Genomic DNA, 14,817 nt, shown 5'->3' on the forward strand with positions numbered 1-14,817 from the left:
ACTGCATTGTTTATTCCACAATTTCCCACAGCTCCCCGGCGATGCTAAGAAATTGGCAGGCCTCCGCAAGCTACTGGCAGTTCACTGTATATTACTTTGCTGGCTTTGCCCCAGAGCGCCCACCTACGCCCAGTGGCTCAGATCGGTCACATGGGCTCATGATACTGAGCAGTCCTGGAGTGATATACAACATCCCCACTCTAGACCAAGGGACATCTGGCCGAGATTCCGTGACTATATTTCTGCCATGACCTCGCCCCCTACCTCTTCTTCTACATCCCCAGATGCTTCCCCCTAAATACCATACTACCCCGGGGCATGTATATTACTCTCTGGGTGTTGCCGATTATTGATATGCTACATTCATGTAATTGTATATGTTTCTTCCTCATACTGTTTGTAAATTATGCTGGTGTCTTGTGGTCTTCCTCTGGTCCTTTGTTTGTGCTGTCAAGTCAATACAAAAGAGTTTAAAAAAAAAAAGAAATAGCCAGAATAATCCAGCGAGACAAAGTCTGTTTCATCACAGCTTGTCCCAAACGCTTTCCGGCGTAACCAATGAAGAGTTGATCGTCCACTCTGACCCGGGACATGCATGAAATATAAAAGCTTAACGCTCTCCTAGGAGCAAGCCTATGGAGCCTCTCCTCTTCCTTACCAGGATGTGGAGGATAAAACGCCGGAAGAACAATCTTCTGGCCTAAATGAAATTCCGACACCACCTTCGGAAGAAAGGAAGGACGAACTCTAAGGACAACTCTGTCCTCATGAAACACAGTGAAGGGTGGCTTAACTGAAAGTGCCTGTAACTCACTCACTCTGCGAGCGGAAGTGACCGCAACCAAAAATACAGTTTTAAGAGTTAACAGTCTTAAAGGTCATGAATGCAAAGGCACATACGAAGCACCCATCAGAAACTTGAGAACAAGGTTCAAATCCCAACCATGCACCTGGAAAGGTGACGGAGGGAACACATTAGTGAGCCCTTTCAGAAACTGAGAAATTAAAGGAATTTTAAAATAGGAACACTCTTCAGACGAGCGCTTAAATATGGACAGCGCCGCCAGGTAACCTTTAACGGTACCCACTTGCAAGCTCCTGTGGGCCAAAGAAAGCAAAAAAGACAGAACCATTGGAATGTCACATGCAAAAGGATCCACATTGTTAACCCTGCACCAGTCGCAGAACTTACGCCAACGGCAACGGTACTGGGCTGGCCGAGAGCAACACCTCCATCACGTCTTTAGGGAGGTCCCAATCCTTATATCTCAACCTTTCAGAAACCAAGCGTGAAGGTTGAGGGATCTGACCTCTGGATGGAGAACCTGACCCCCCTCCCGTGAGAGCATATCGTCTCGGTAGGGAAGACGACGTGGGAGGCAGATGGACAAATCGAAAAGGTCCGGGTACCAGGTCCTCTGGGCCCACGCCGGAGCAATGAGGATCATCCGGGACCGAACCTCCGTAACCTCTGCAGTACTTGCAGAATGACGGGGTGACGGGGACTGGAGGAAACGCATACAGCAGTGGGAATGACCCCTCCTCCACAAACGCGTCTCCTAAGGCTCCTTTTGGAGGAAATTCCCGCGAGCAGAACCTCTCGCACTTCCGGTTGACACTGGAGGCGAAGAGATCCACTTGAGGGGTCCCCAAAGGGCAAAGATCTCCAGGAGAATCTCCTGAGCCAACTCCCACTCGTGAGTGATTGCGCTCGGCCTGCTCAGAGCGTCCGCCGTCTCGTTTTCGTCTCTGGCCAGATGAACTGCCGAGATCGAAACTTCCTGCTGGATTGCCCAGAACCAGAGCTGCATTGCCTCCCTGCACAGAGGAAGTGACCCTGCCCCCCCTTTTTGTTGAGGTAGTGCATGGCCACCGTGTTGTCTGTCAGGATCAGGACATTCTTCCCTCGCACAGTTGGCAGAAAAGCCTTCAGGGGTAGCCTGATGGCCCTCAGATCCAACAGATTGATATGGAGTCTGGACTCCGATGGAGACCAACAACCGCTGACTGTCAACTCGTTGGCATGAGCTCCCCATCCCGTGAGGGATGCGTCCCTCACGATCGTCACCTCTGGCCAGGGTAGCCAAAATGGAGCCCCCTTCATCAGATTGTCTTTGACGGCCCACCACAGAAGGTCCTGGGCGACCGAGGACGGCACCTGAACAGGGTCCGACATCCTGCCGGAGGACAGACCACTGGACCTTGAGTGCCCATTGCAAAGATCTCATCCGCAACCTGGCCTCTGGCACCAGAAGAATGAAGGATGCCATGAGGCCGAGCAATCTCAAGAACTCGAACGCTGGGAGACTCTGGGCACGCTGAAACTTGTGCACCACCTGCTGATGAGCCCTCACCTGGGGAGGAAAACACTGCCCCAGGGACGTGTCGAGCACTGCTCCGATGTACTGGAGCCTCTGAGTTGGTGTCAAATGTGACTTCTTTAAGTTGAGGGAGAAGCCCAGCTTGTGGAGGGAGTGGCAGGTGACTGACAGATGATCCAGGACTTGCTCAGGAGAGCACGCCCTGATCTACCAATCGTCCAGGTAGGGGTAGACGTGAATCCCCCCTTTCCTGAGGTGCGCTGCCACCACTACCATGAGCTTGGTGAAGACCCTCGGGGCGGAGGTCAATCCGAATGGCAGGACCCGAAACTGAAAGTGCAAGTCGCCAACCGCGAACCTCAGGTACTTCTTGTGCTTTGGATGTATCGGCACATGAAAATAAGCGTCCTTGAGGTCGAGAGACACCAACCAGTCCTGACGTTGACGGGCCTGGAGGACTTGAGAGAGAGTAACCATCTTGAACTTGTCCTTCCTGAGCAGTTTGTTCAAACCGCGCAAGTCCATGATGGGTCTCAATCCCCCGTCTTTCTTGGAAATCAAAAAATAAGGGGAATACCATCCCTTGTTCCTCTCCGCTACAGGCACCAGTTCTATGGTGCCTTTCTCCAGCAGGAATGGAGTTTCCTGCGCAAGGCGCGGATCCGGACTCTTCAAAGAGAGATTCCCCTGTGGATTGTCTTGAGGCCTCTGCTGAAAAGGAAGACAGTAGCCGTGGGTTATGATCTCCAGAACCCACACATCTGAAGTAATGGCGCGTCACTCTGCAAGATGCTGCGCCAGCCTTCCCCCAACCGGCGAACCAGGGGACATGGCCTCATGACTGAGCTGAAGCGGCTGCGCCATTGCCTGAGGGCAAAGAGGCAACAGCCCGAGCGGCCTTGGCACCTCGAGTGCCTTGTTTTCCACCTCTGGCACTCCTACGGTGGCCCCTTTGACTGGCAGCTCCTCTCGCTTTACCAACGGATGAGTAATAACGAAAGGAACCTCCCCTCCATTGCTGTCTCCTAGGATGAAAAGGCAGAGGTTGGCGAACTGCAGCGCACAACGACTTTGCTGCAGCTTTGGAGGTCTGCAACCTCTCAAGGCTCTCGTCAGCCTTGCTGCCAAAAAGATGTTCCCCGTCAAAGGGCATGTTGAGGAGCCGGGCCTGCACATCAGGAGCAAACCCCGACTTCCGCAACCATGCAAACCTGCGTATTACAGTGCTCGCGGCCATGGACCGGCTTACGCAATCTGCCATGTCCAAACCCGACTGAACGGCCTCACACATGGCATCCTTGCCATCCTGAACCATGGCAAGGAAACCATCCCGTTCATCCCCTTCGGGAATATGTTCAGCCGCTAAGGAAACACAGTTCCACAGAGTGTGCGTGAAACGTGACAAGGCACATATGGAGTTGGCCGCCTGAAGCGCCATACCCCCTGAAGAAAACACCTTCCTCGCCCAGCCGTCAAAACGCTTGTCGCCCCTATCAGGAGGGATGGTAGGATACGACGCCTGCTTTGCCGGGGCCTTAGCCGCCTGCACCACCAAACTCTCCGGAGTAGGGTGCTTGGTCAAATAGCAGGGATCGCTACTGGCTGGCCAGTATTTTCGCGGCAAAGACTTGCCCACTGCCGGGAGACTCTCCGGAGCAGTCCAAGCCGCCGCCACCCTCCTCTGTAGAGCCATATGGAACGGCAGTACCGGGTCAGTTGGTGGACGTTGGTCGAGGATATCCGTAAGGTCATCCTGAAGAAAAACCCCTGGGGGTGCAGACCATCCCAAGTACTCGGTGACCCCAGATTTAAGACGCCGGTACGAGGAGTCGGCAGGAGTGCCAGGTTCAGGCCTACAAAACTCCACCTCCGGAGAGGTTTCCAGCCCACTGGCATCGAGCAGGGACTGCCACAGGTCCTCAATTTGGCTATGGCCCGAGAGAATCTCGTCTGGCACCATATCAGGAACCATGTCATCATCAGAGCCCTCATCCACCTCTGAAATAAACTCAAGATGGCGGTAAGAAGGCACAGAATGTGGAACAAAGCCATGCTTGACCTTGGCCAGAGCCTTTCTAGGGGGTTCCACCGAGCTCCGGGTTACCCCCATCGAAACAGCCTCGAAAGGCGTTGAGTGAATCGGCGTCGACAGCGAACGCGGCGCTGACAGCATCGATGGCGTCGACACAGGCCTCGTGGCCAGAGCCTCGAGCGTGTCCCTCAACAGCCTGGGTGCCGATGGCGTCGACGACTTCTTCGGAGGCGGGGCCTCTAAAGAGTCTGGCGACGACCTCGGCGCCACCGGCGTCGACGTCTTCCTCGAAGACACCCCAGGTGCACACAATCTCGAGCGCGTCAAGGACCAGGACCTGGACGGGCATGACGAGAACGATTCCCCTTTTCCGAGCGGGACCTCTCCCGCGAATTGTGCCGACCACCCGAGCCCGAAGGCGTGCAAGCGGTGTCTCTCGACCAATCACGACCGACCCCACTCGGAGGCACGGACGGACCAGTGCCCTGCGATTCGAGAATCGCTAACATTTTCTTCCCGAAGGAAGCCCATTCCTCCAGCGTCGCATGCTTGCTGGGATAAGCGACCCGCCGATGGGCGGAGTCCTCGGATGAGGACGGGGAAGGCGACCGATGATGGTGCTTCCGGGAGTGCCTCGAAGAGGCAGAGGAGTGGCAGGACCGACTCCGGGACCGAGACCCATTGGACTTCCCACGACAATGCGGAGAGTCGCCCCTCGAATCGTCCGTCGAAAGCCCCGCAGACCTCAACTTCCGTCGCTTGGGCACCTTACCTACCGACAACTTCTTCTTGCGCACCCGCAAGGCTTTGGACGTGAGCGACTGGCAGTCGACACAGTCATCCGTGTCATGGGCCTCCACGAGGCACCAGAGGCAGGCGTCGTGCGAGTCCGTCACCGACATCTTGGACCCACAGTCCCCGCACTTCTTAAAGCCCGGACACGGGGTGGAAGACGAGGTAGACACTTCACGAAGAATATACTACACAATACAAACAGGTTCGAAGAACCGAGAAAGAACAGAAACTCCAAAGAGTCGAGGCGCGCCGAGATCTCCGAAGCAAAAACGTTTGCGGAAAAAAACCAGAACTGAGGCTACAGGCGTCGTGCGTCCTACTTATAACATCCAGTGACGTCGGCCGTCGGAGGAGGTCCTCGAGGGCGGTTTATCGACGTCATCGACGCAGGACGCAGACGCCGAAGATTTTCCGAAGCAGCACAGCTGTGGTGATTACTGTCATAGATATGGAATACGTCGGAGGACCCAATCCCCTCGAAATCAACTCATCTGAAAGCCAAGCAATCACACAACAAGAGGTCCAACGCACACTAGCAACCATCAGGCAGGGCCAGGATCCAGGTGGTACTTTCTGGTGTGTAGGTACCTCAGGGTTCCCTGGTCTTGAAACAAAGAGCATTCTCTCACCAAGGTGCTAACTTTCACTGCCCAAAGTAAGACATCTAACAGCCAGTTGAACATTTTGCAATAGTACTTCTGACTTTCACACAAACACTGAATGCTGGTTTATGGACTGCACCTTGCACAGAACCCCTCTGCTTATGTCTGGAGCTGTTATAGATGTCCTCAAGAACACAACTCCCAGATTTGATTCAAGGATTTTTATTTTCAATTTAGCAACAGGTCTATGGGCCGTCCCGTTCTGTTGAGCCTAGGGATGGCCAGTCCCACCCTAACTCAGGCTTCTCTCAACCCCGGACAGGTACAAGTGATCGGTAATCCCTACTGTCTAAAAGCCATATGTCTTTTGGTGATGTTCTAAATGCAAAGGCCTTTTCTATCTAGATTTCCTCTGGGAACAATATAGACGATACCTATTAGGAACCATGGTTTGGAAGTACCATTCAGTCATTTTGGGCAATTGCCTGCTCTTCCACACCCTTCTTTACTTTCCCTGCTGTTCTACTCTCGCTCTTCCTGCCTGGTTATTACTCGCCCCTGCTACTACTCCCCTGTCTACTGCACTGCAACTCTTTCCTTTGCACACCTACCAATCCCTTTACCTCAAAGCCACTACTCTGCCCCCACACTCCTACTACTCCCACCAATACTCTACCATTCCCTCCCACCTCCCCACCACTACTCCCACACCATTCCTCCCACCTCCACTCCAACCTCCACACCACTACTCCCACCTCCACACCCCTACTACTCCCACCAATACTATAGCACCCCTCCCACTTCCACACCACTAATACTCCACCTGCCTTCTCCTCAATCACCCTCCTCTCAACTCCCTCAATCAACCTTCATTCATTCCCTACTCTCCTACCAGGTTCACTCACACAAACGCACAACAGTACCAGTTTCTTTCACCAGCCAATATCTCACAATTACTATAAACCGCCTCCATGCTCCTTTACTCCGTCCTTCCTCCTTCTGGTCTCTTGGTCCACGGCCGCCGCCTCCTCTGACCTAACGTGAACAACCCACAACTTCATGTTTCCTGTTGTCCCTTATATCATCCCCCTCCAGCCTCCATTGAATCTCCCATTCTGGTTCCCGGGCCAATCTTTCCCTACCTGCCCCGCCCAGGAGGTATTATAGACATAAAATCTGTGGGTGTGTCTGCCGCAGATCATCAAAGGCAGCCCACTATGATCAAAGTTCCAGTTTGTGTGAGAGTTTAAGTCCTTGGTACGGCAGTCTTTGTTAAAGAGCAACTCCATTGCTCTGTTACCGGTAAGCAGTTGCTCTGTCTTAAGCAGCCAACAGTGTGTGGAAACGCCACTCTGTGGCACTGAGACAGGCGTGTGCGGTTGTAAATAGCAGATGGCAATATTCCGCATACACGCTGACAATTGGCTTGGTTAGTTGTGCTGTGGTTCCATGGTATTGGAATGTTGGTTGAGGTGCTGTGGTACTTGGTACCCCTTGAGAGAATTGTGTGGGTTGTTTTCTCTTCTGTCCAGCACTGGTGTTGCTGGTATCTGTGGTTCCCTAAAAGAAATAGGGAGAAAGTGGCCAGCATTTGTTAACAGAGGTACCGGACTGTTAAGAGTGGTACAATTTTCAATAACACATACACATAGAGAAGGGACAGGGAGTGGGGGCCCTCCCAACTGCCATGTTCCCCCTCTGAGGTATGACTGGCTCTTGCTTCCACCCTGGTAGGCCTTCCTCGCAAGGCTAGGAAGGGTTCCCATCCCTTCTTGACTGGGGCAGGCTACTGATCCGGTCATACAACTCCACCCCTTTCACCAAGTTCTTTTCTCCCCCAGGAAAACTAGCTCCCTGTAACCCCCAAATAAGAACACTGGGTTTCTTGTATTTCCCTGAGGAAACAGTTAAATAAAGGAACATCTATCCTCAGGAAAACTGCCTTGCGGCATCCCAACATAACTATCATTGGCACCTTTCGATCTTCCTGCAGGGCCAAGATATCGATAGTGGACCGTCGGTAGAATACACCCTCTCCCTGTTGACACAGATGATTTGAGAAAGGGCCCCTGGGTGGAGCCCTTCAAGTGTGGCCATATGCTATTTGATAGAGGTTCTCTTGCTCCCCAAATCTAGCAGAGCTCTGGCTGAAAAACCCTGGACCATTAAGAGTATATAGAATTTCTGGTTGCTTTCTCCGGTTGTGTAGAAGGGCCAGTGGGTTGGCTCGGGACCCTCCTCTTCTTCTGGAAACAGATCTGCCACATATGCTGGGTTCGTCTCTCTAGTCTGGTGGGCCCTCCCTCAGGGCTTATACTAGCAGGGTAGGAATATGATCTCCATGGGATCTTCCTTGTGCTTTTCTAGAAAGAACCTGGGAAGGTGTCTAGGTTTTCAGAAGGCATACCATTTATGTACATCAGGCGGGTGGAGGTCCAGGTGTGCGCCAGTCCATTGGATTGGAGGCTTTTCTTGGCCTCAGGGGTTGGGATGGTGGGACCTGCCCCCCTCAGGGTTGGACTTTCCTCTATCATTGGGTTTCTTGGGTCCTTCACTTCTTTGGAATACATGGCTATTTGGTGCCCATAGTCTGTGTAGATTGCTTCCTCGATGGGTGTCTCCTGTAATTGACAGATGATGTTTTGTAGGCGTTAGGAAAGATTTCTCTTTTGGCAACTTTCCCTCCATAGTTTCTTAAGACCCCCAATATTTTTGCTCTGTTTTTTAAACTGTTCTGACTTTTTGAAAGGAAGTAAAGCCTTAGGCTTCACGTCCCTTGCCGTTTTCTCATTTGTTATGGGGAAACTGATCAATCCTTCATACTATCAGTAGTGGGAAATTAGGTTTACCTTTAATTCTTTACATGTTTGTAACTTTTTACAATGCAGTGCAATGGGACTACATTTGTATCACCCTAGCTTTTTACACTTGGGATTTATTTTTGTTTTTATATGTGCCTAAAGACTAGTGTGTGCATTCATATTTCCCGCATATGGCTGCTACACATAGCTAGTGCCCTAAAATGGGCGTGTCACGAGATGTTCACTTGCTTTATTTTATTGTTCATTTATAATCTGCTTAATACCAGCAAGTGGTTTCTAAGCGTAGGATCGGGATTCAAACCTATGTTGTACCGCATTGTCTTGCTTCCAAAACAAACGCATTGCCCCTTTGCAAGGTCATGAAATCCCATATAAGGTAATACACTTGCCCGGGAAAAGAGAGAGAGTCAGAGTCTCTCTCTCTCTCTCTCTCTCTCTCGGCTGCTGAGGCCCATTCCACATACATGGAGACAGAGTGTGTAGGTGTGGTGCTTTAGTGAAACCATTAGCTGTCCCTGATTGGACAACTACTGAATGTTTGAATGGTGCAGATCCTTAGCATTGGTGGGCTTGGACTTCCTCCCAGGCGGCTGGATTTTGGAAAGGAAGGACTCCTGCGACCATTTCTTCAGATCAGCGTTGGAGCCAAGAATCCCCTGTAGACAAACAGCTGACTGAAGATCCGAAGAAGACTCTTGGAGAGGTCTGCCATCTCTTCCTGCGTCTGGCCCGGAGAAGCCCTGTTGCACTACCTGATCTCCAGAGGCCCTTAGCGGTGCTTCAAACATTGGACTAGCGGAGCCAACTAGTCTCAACACCTTCTCCAGGATCCAGCCATCGTGAGCCTTTGGAAGTGCCCTTGGACCACCCGGTGGACTGACCAGCTCTCTCATGGGGTACCTCGCAGGAAGTGTTGCGGTTCCATGGTTGCACCCAGAACTTTGGTGGTTGCCAGCTTGTGGTAAGAGTTGCCTTCCCTGAGAATTTTAGCTTTCCAACCACAAGGGATCCTGTTCTAGAGAAGCTTCTTCAACTGTGACTGCCATCATCTGGGTGCGGTGGCTGTCACTCATACTCGCCTTCCCCCATCCTCTCAAGTGTTGTGAAGAGGCCTGCATTGGTGAATCTTGCATTTTTTCATCACCAGGGTTGCATCTTGCAACTGACCCGAAGAATCCTTGCATCCACAACTTCTGGGCACCTCTCGCTGGAATCAATGGTGGGAAATCTAACCTCCAGTGACTCCCAGTCGACTCGTCACATCAACTCGGAAAATCAGAGTCAGGGGGTGTAAGTAAACGCAAAGCATTTGTCCCCACTGTCCCTCCATAGGATAACATTGTGAACCAGTCCCTTTGTATCCTTATCTTACATTCCACTGACTTTTGGTCATCCAGCCAGTGTAGTATTCTCATAAAGATAGGAACATAACTTACCTAGTAACTTTGTTGAATATCTTCTTTGAACAATCATCAACTCAAGCAAAATTAGAACTTACCTACAGTGGGGAGAAGCATTGTGGCTCATGTGACTTTTGGGCGCAAAGCCCCATTCATTTTAGGGAATGACCTGCTGAAGTTAAGGAAATTCACTTGTGACTTAGTTCTATCCTTACGGCATTAATTTACTTACCTCCTATATTTGAATGCATTTTAAGAACCTATGATGAATGTATATATGTTTATTATTAGGTATTATTGAGTATTGTGCAATATCACCTGCTAGTTTCATTTTTTAGTGCGTGTAAAGGCCTATAATACATGTTTGTATTTTTGTACAATTATTGTGTATTCTATTAAGGGTTTTCTGGTGAAATCCCAAATAAGCCGAAAGAAGTCCTCCGAGATGGTTCTTATCTTCTTCAGGGAAATCCAGAAAACACTGGTTTTGACAAAGCTCCAAGCTCTGTGTGCCAACCAGCACAGTAGTTTTTTTGTTCTTGGAAGAGGGACACCAGCATAAGGGGCGGGGAGGTGTAGAGGTTAGAAGGCTATCAGAGGTCCTGCTGGGAGCATTGAGGTCTGTGTGGGGAGGGGACCCAATGCCCCTTTTGTGCTAAACACTTGTCCATGAAAACCTGTCCCCTCATATAGGTGGCTGTGTTTTGCTGGATCTATTTGTGGTGGCAGACACCTCTTGTATCGTAGCACCATCATTGTGCCCAGCCTGTGCCCAGCCTATTGGGACATTTTTTAAAGTAAGTTCACTGACCGGAGGAAGGAGGCAGTGGGAGGAAACAGTGGCTGTTCAAATTGTACATGGGTTAGATACACAGATCACCCTCAATAATCAAAGGCATGTTTTCACCATGCCCACCAGAAAATGCCCATTTGGCTCGAGACTGCAGCTGCCACCGCCTCTTAACCGTCCCCACCCCTGTGCCACCGCCCGCTGCCTCGGGTGTCTCAGGTCACGCCAGCAAGGCACACAGCCACTCCAGGTCCAAGGGGCCTTCATCGCTAGGTCCTATCACATGTACTCTATACACTTGTGCCCACCAACCCCCAGGCCTACATGCAGCATTGTGGGGTGGGCGCATACAGGACTGGATATGTGTAAAGTTACAAGTGTTCTGCAGGCAGTACATGTAACGCTGGCAGCTTCGTCTGGTTAAGTGGGCACTGGGGATGGATGGCATAGAGGGGCAGTGGGAATAGTGAGCGTTAACTTACCTGCAAGGCAGCCTTGCACCCTCGAGGAAACACTCAATACTCAGTGACAGGCAGATGCCGCCCTGCCAAGTAGGCAACCTGTGACATAATATATGTCATTGAAGAAAAGCTTTTGTCCTGGGTGTGTCCTGAGTTGCAAGGAGCACGAGTGTTGGAATTGGCAACTGTGCAGTATGACTCGCAGTATTTTTCCGAAACCTTTGTCGTTTGTGTGCAGAAGGTAGCCCAGTGGGTAAATGTGCAAGTTCATGGCAAGTTCATGAGTGCCGCAATGGGTTGCGGTAAAAAATGCTAAGGCTGGCATTGCCTCTGAGCGCTACTTCACCTTGAAATTGCTTACTGTATATAATCATTTCTTGGGCATCCTGGACACATGTGAGCGTAGAGAAGTGCGTGCGTGTGGTGAAGTCACACAGTAATAGAAGGGGCACCTAAAAGTTTTTGTGGGTCATTTTGTATTTGTGGAGGGGTGCTGATATATCTCTCTGTCTATCAAGATCACATTGCGATACAGTGCATGCCGATACTCGTAGGCCTGGAGTACTGGTGCAACTAAGAACTCCCAGCACCCAACTTAGAACACGCGGTACATCTAAATACTAATCAGCTAGTGCTCACAAGAAGAAATGTATGGCCTTCGTCTTCTTCTTAATTATCAGATGCGTGGGCGGACCCACGCAGGCGCTTCCCCATCCTAAAGGATGATGTCCACCAAATGTCCGCTACCAGAGCGCATGCTCTGGCACCCCAACACGCATTCCAGGGGGAGGGGAAGTAAAGAAAGGACGGGTGAACGGTTGCCCATTCGCAAGGGATTAGGGAGGGGGCGAGGGGGGCGCAGATGTGTTGTGGGATATGCGATCTGGCAGTTATCCCTTCAATCTATAATTTACCCATCCATACAGAAAATAATTAACCAAGGGACTAACACATCTACAGTACAAGTTACCACGGCTATTGCAGCCGGTCATTCTTTTCCCCTTTTCTGTTCTGCTTAAACGCGCTTACCTGGGGTCCTGCTATGTATCAACAGTCGCCAAGGCCCAGCCATAAAACAATGGGCTTGTAGCTGCTTAGCCAAAGTGTGTTATATTTGGCAAATAATTTAATCTCACTGCACATTGCCTACAAAAATTGTGAGTTCTCAATGCCTGCCATCTTTATACATAGGAATACCAGGGTCCAAATCAGTCTGTGATTGATGAACTTCTTTGAGCAATGGTCGCATTAGGCTTACAGAATCAAATTTAAAGGTAATGAAACCATGAAACTAAAATTTTGGTTGGAAACATTGAGATGTTTCAGCAGAGCGTGCTCCCAAGGCCAGACTCCAAAGAAAGTTAAAGAGGGTGTGAGACTAGAACTTAAGTGCAAGTAGGGAACATAGTATAGTTCATTGATGAATGATGCAAATCATTGTATCGTCTCTTTCCTTCCCTTGTTATTGTTTCTTTTTCATTTTTTCATGTATATTTGATAATTATATTTTAATTATGATGTATGTTGTTGTTTTATTTCTTATGATAGTTTTTACAGGGTGTTGAATGTGTAAAAAGTCAAATGGGTTTGGCTAAATGCACAATAAATATAAAAAATAAATAAAATAAGTGTGGGGAGTGAGAATACTAGACCACACTTAGTGGCAAAGAACACTTGTATGGTGCTGATGACTGCCCTTCCTCGTTCATTGATGAAAGTGAAATTGATAGCTGTGGTTTAATGCAGGGGAACGTTTGTAGTCAGCTCAGTAGACTGTTTGATAAACTGGGGCTCTTTGCTAACAGCCAGTTATGTTATATTAAAGTACTTTTTACCTTTGCAGAGAACCAATCAGATGTCCAACTGGAGTTGAGAAGGTTGCCATCAAACAATCAGAAAAGTACGAACTGGACTGAAGAGGCCGAACACGAGACATCTGAATTCACCTGTTGGCAAGCGAGGGCAATTGTCCCAGGCCTCCAAATGGTTTTGAATGTGGCAGAGGCCTAACAGTATGTTGCAAGTGCTTGTGAAGGTTGTAGGGGTACAGAGGTATTAATAGAAGATGTATTACAGGTAGATTATTGTGTGACTGGGTGTAGATTACACTAGAGAATAAAATGCCATTTTAGAAAACAGCAGCCATTTTGAAATCGAGACCTGGCGCTGGGCTGCAGCTAGGACAGTAGGCCCATGCACAAAACATAGAAACACACATGTGAATGTAAAAGCTGGTTGCAGCTTGGGCAGCAGTGGGAAAGGCCAAATCCACAGGGATTCATAAAACTCTCATTGTCTTATTTTGATGGCACATCTAACCCAGAAAGAATGTGCCCTGCAAGGCCGTAAGGGGGCCGAAAGTTCCCTGTGAGCAGTTATCTCACGAGAAAGAGGACACAAGCCTCTGAACTTCCCCCAGCCCAAGCTCCAAGTTATAGTGCCCAGATGCATAGGTCAGTCCCAGACCACCGACCATAAAGTTGTTAGATCGGCAATCTATCAGAAAGACAACAGCAGAATATCCCAGGCCCCTGTGATTTGTGCTGAGAGGTGCAGGGAGGGACGGTAACACATTTAAGCCCGAGGTGAGAAGAACTGGGAAGCGGACGCATCTGGGATTGAGCTGGGGTATGTAAGATAGTGTGACCTTGAAAGTAACCTTTGCGCCCATGTCTGCAGTACCATGTCCACATTGGGCCACAGATAGGACATACTATGATTTGGACTTTAAATTGCCAATTAATAAGTTGTGCGCTCGATGACATGCTAAGAAGAACCCCACTTGGAAGAAGACGGACAGAAGAAGTTGGGACCAATGACCTGGTATCCCCTTTGAAGCAGGCCGTCTATGTATAGGGTCGCACCGACCAGCTACGTGGATTTGTAACCTGTGTGAGTTACATCACTTGTGACACTGTGTACCTTTATAATCCCTTGCTTGTGCTGTTATTGACAGAGCGCTGCATGGCAGCAGAGTTCTTGGCTATCATGTACTCGTTTTTTTTATGAGACTAAACCTTGTTCTCCTTGCAAGAGATGTGCTGGGGCATGCTGCGGGGCTTCTCTACATTTTTGGTGACCCTGACGTGATCCCAGATTTTTTCCGTGCCAGACGGAGGCTTCCAGGCCGCATCTTTGGAGGGGCCTTGCCGACCATCAGTGAACAGTCCCACGTTCGCAACCCACAGTGGTGTACAGGAGCCGTTTTCACAGAATTCCTGTAGCAGGCAAGGCCTCTAAGAAGGTCCACTCCCAGGTATTTGAATGTATTCACTTCCCATGCAATCGTCAACACTGGCAATGCATTCTGGGATTTCCCTTTTTTACCAAGCCAAGGGGTACAGGCACAATTTTTGTGCATTCATCGTGATGGCAGATAATTCTCCGTATCTCTCAAGTACTTCTAAAATAATCTGCAGGTTGTTTTCAGGTTGCTCTAAGTATAGCAACATATCACCAGCATATAACAAAATCAGGTTATCAGTGCCCTTTTCTGAGGTATGCCGCTAATTGTTCCGTGGCCAGAATAAATAACATAGGTGACCAGGGGCAACCCTGCCTCGTGCCTTTCTCCAACAGCCATTGTCTTTCTAC

This window comes from Ambystoma mexicanum, chromosome 14 (genome assembly GCF_040938575.1).
Source record: "Ambystoma mexicanum isolate Mex_15411 chromosome 14, UKY_AmexF1_1, whole genome shotgun sequence".
NCBI classification, from domain to species: domain Eukaryota; kingdom Metazoa; phylum Chordata; class Amphibia; order Caudata; family Ambystomatidae; genus Ambystoma; species Ambystoma mexicanum.